This window comes from Gossypium raimondii, chromosome 7 (assembly GCF_025698545.1).
Source record: "Gossypium raimondii isolate GPD5lz chromosome 7, ASM2569854v1, whole genome shotgun sequence".
In the NCBI taxonomy this organism is placed as follows: domain Eukaryota; kingdom Viridiplantae; phylum Streptophyta; class Magnoliopsida; order Malvales; family Malvaceae; genus Gossypium; species Gossypium raimondii.
The window spans coordinates 32,318,917-32,322,813 of NC_068571.1; the positions used below are offsets into that span (position 1 = coordinate 32,318,917).

Genomic DNA, 3,897 nt, shown 5'->3' on the forward strand with positions numbered 1-3,897 from the left:
AAAACAATCAAGCATACCCCAACAGATGCCAAAAATGAAGATCATGCTAAACATTAAGAATAACTCAATCTTGACTACCTTAGGAGCAACCATGGGATATTCTTCAGCAAAAATAGTTCCAACTTGAAAACCCTCCTAAACAAATAACCAAACAAGAAAATGCATCATATCTTATACATAAATACAGAATGACAAAAAAAGTGATGAGATATTACGAAACAACTTCCAAAACCGGACTAACCACAAGATAAGACTTAAAACCATGCTAATTGGACTTATATTTCAACACTCAACATTGAAAACAAGGGCCCTTCTTTCTCATTAAAAGATAGAAATGAAGTAAAATAAACACAGCATAACCATTTTCTCAAATGAAAATCATACTCTTAAGGCATATAGAGGTCATTTTAATGACTAAAATTGGCAATGGTGTCAATCTTTATGTATTCAATCAGTTGAGACCCAACTATTATACAATAAGCGCTAAAATTTTACATTTCTAACACAAAGAAAAAGCGCAACCCATCGATTAAAAAATCAACTACTTTCATATGGAGATTGTGTTAGACCAAGGATCATCACATTGAAATATCACATATTATCCTCTGATGGTGAGGCACTAATTCCAGGCGCTGTATTTAAGGGAAAAATAATAAAATTAAACATTTTTCAGCCCATAACATTTAAACTAATAAAAAAAACCCGATAGCAAACAATATTCAACAAGAATTTCAAAAAAAGAAGCAAAGTATTTACTTGGTTCACTGAGGAGACGCTGAGTTTCCTATTTAGATCAAAGATAAAGAAACAAAAATTAAGCATGAAACATTGACATAATTCACAGAAACAAACTAAGAAGACATAAAACAATTTACTGAAGCTTCTGATTCATTAAAACCCCAAAACAATTCAGCTGCCAAATCAAACTCTAGAAACACAAAAAAAAGAACACACTATTTTTAAAAAAAAAAGAATATTTTCTGAGGGTTCCAATGAGGAAACCGAGAAGGATGAGAGTGAGATCGAAAGAGAAACCTTAATGATTCTTCGAGGGAGATTAGTGTTGGCCATTGGCGAGATCGATGGGAAGGAAAAATAAAATAAAAAAGTATTTGAGGGTTTTGGGGATCTAGAAATGAAGAGAGATAATAAAATACCAGTGCCATGCCATGCCCACCACACGTGAAAAAAACCTATATAAAAAAGAGAGGTAAAAAAGAGAAGGAGAAGAGGCGATGAGAGTGGAGAAGAAAGCTAGAAGGAAGAAACAGAAGACGTGGATTTTGGGTAAAACAGAAGCGGGAATGGGGAGGGTAAAACAGGGACCAAAACTGAAGCAGCGCCTAAACGGAGCTCAAGGAAGGGATTAGAAATCGGTGGATTTCACCGATTAGGTCAGTAATGGTTTAGTCCCGTAATAGTAATACATTAAACCAAACAACGGATTAGAGGCATAATAAGTGGGGCCCACCGATTAGGGGTGTAGCCAATACACCCAACCAAACATAGTGCAAGTGTATCCACAACAACTGGACAGTGATCTGAAAAACTGTGTTGTAAGTGATTAACCTTATACCTTGGAAAAAGATCCCACTAATGCATATAGGTTTCAAATGACGTATAATAAAGATAACTTTTTTCAATTATTCTGCATCAAATTAGCGATGTTTTAATTTATGTGTTCGTCTAGCTATTAATAATGAAAATAATCACTACACCAAAATAGGCTTTTAGCGGCGTTTAGACAAAAAACGCCACTAAAAATCAAGCATTAAGGGCGCTTTTCTAAAAACGTCGCTAAAGGTCGAGCATTAGCGGCGCTTTTTGGAAAACGCCGCTAAAAATAAGCATTAGCGGCGTTTTTTGAAAAGCGCCGCAACAAGCCTAAGCCCAACGATGCCGTTTTTTGAGTTTTTGGGGCCTTTAGCGGCGTTTTTGAAGAAGCGCCGCTAATGCTCGGGCCTTTAGCGGCGTTTTTGAATAAGCGCCGCTAATGCTCGGGCCTTTAGCGGCGTTTTTGAATAAGCGCCGCTTAGCGGCGTTTTTGAAGAAGCGCCGCTAATGCTCAGGCCTTTAGCGGCGTTTTTGAAGAAGCATCGCTAATGCTCAGACCTTTAGCGGCGTTTTTGAAGAAGCGCCGCTAATGCTCGGGCCTTTAGTGGCGTTTTTTAAAAAGCGCCGCTAATGCCCGTTTTTGATATATTCTCAATTATCTCATTCTTTGATATATTCTCAAGTAATGTTTCAATTATATTTTTTATTATAAGTTGAAAAATTGATATTTCGTTGTATTTATTATATATTGGTCAAATTTACATTTAAATTATAACAAATAATATTGTTTAATACAAAATGTTTTTATTAAAGAGAATTCCTAATTCCTAACTCCTAGCTATTTATTATTATTTTTCAATCACAATTTATTTAAACTACTTTACTAGAAAAATATATTAAATTATGAGTAAAATAAAATATCATAAAACTTAAATTGTAAAAGATACGATAGTATTAATTTTAAAATATTTAATTAATTATCATTATAGTTTAGGGTTTAATATATATGGTTTAGGGTATATGGTTAATTTAGGATTTAAGGCCGATTTAGGAGTTACAATTTTAAGGTTTATAGATTATGAAATTAGGGATTAGGGATTAGGGATTTGGGTTTAAGGGTTGTAATTTAGGGGTTAGGGGTTAGAGATTAAGAGTTAGTGCTTTAAGGTTTATGAATTCAGTGTCAGGTTAGAGTTTAGGGTTTAGATTAATTAGTGTGTTCTAATTTATATTGAATAAGGTGTAGGGGTTAGGGGTTAGGGATTTGGGTTAGGGTTTAGGATTTAGGGTCTAGATTAATTAGTATTTTTTAATTTATATATTAAATAAGATTTAGGGGTTAGTAGTTAGGGGTTATGGGTTAGAGGTTAGGGGTTAAGAGTTAGTGATTTAGGGTTTAAAGATTTGAGGTCGGGTTAAGGTTTAAGGTTTAGATTAATTAGTATTTTTTTAATTCCTATATTAATTAAGTTTTTATATAATTGTAAAAGAGGGGTTAGGGGTTTAGGGTTTATGTTTTATGTTTTATGATTCAGGGTTTAGGAGATAGGGATTAAGGGTTTAGATTAATTGGTGTTTTTAATTTATATATTAAATAATTTCTTATATAATTGTAAAGAGATAATATTAATTTTAATATATTAAAATTATTATTATCTCTTTACAATTATATAAGAGATAATAGATCAATTTTATACATATTAAATGGTTCAGATTTAAGGTTTACTTTAGATTTGTTAAATGATAAAATTTTATACAATTAATTAATGTTTTTATATTTAAAAATATTTAATCGAAATTTAGATTAAATGGTTTAAATCATTTGATATATTTAAATATTATATTTTAAAAAATGATAAATAAATAAATTAATGTAACAAATTAATATAATGATTGACAATAAAAGAGATAATATGAATTTTAATTTATTAAAATTATCATTAATATAGTTTTTAAAGTTTTTTTCATATTTTAAAATTTTTGTTTTTGTTTTCTTACATAAAAATTATATAAAATTTTAAAATTTATCTAATTCTTTTAAATATTACTTAAATTTTCAAAATTTATTTATTTAAATTTGATATGAATTATATAATAATTAAATATAAAATTGTAAGAAAAAGTCAATCATTAGTGGCATTTATGAGAAAAACGCCGCAAAATGTAAGCAATAGTGGCGTTTTTATGAAAAACGCCGCAAATACGCATTGAATTTTTTAAAACGTAAAGTTTCACGGTAAAATTTTTTTTTTATTTTTAGTGGCGTTTTTATAAAAAATGCCACAAAATTCATTTTAGTTAAAAAAATTCGCGCTGCTTTTTTCCCAAATTTCTCCCCTAAAA

At 30.3% G+C, this 3,897-nt stretch overlaps 1 long non-coding RNA gene across 1 annotated transcript; it reads right to left on the bottom strand.

Moving 5' to 3' along the window:
- Positions 1 to 552: 552 nt before the first annotated feature.
- Positions 553 to 1,112, bottom strand: LOC105795591 (uncharacterized). Its single transcript, XR_008197628.1, has 3 exons — positions 1,036 to 1,112; positions 757 to 784; positions 553 to 632 (listed from the first exon to the last, which is right to left on the bottom strand). It is a non-coding gene; the product is annotated as an uncharacterized LOC105795591 (long non-coding RNA).
- Positions 1,113 to 3,897: the final 2,785 nt, after the last annotated feature.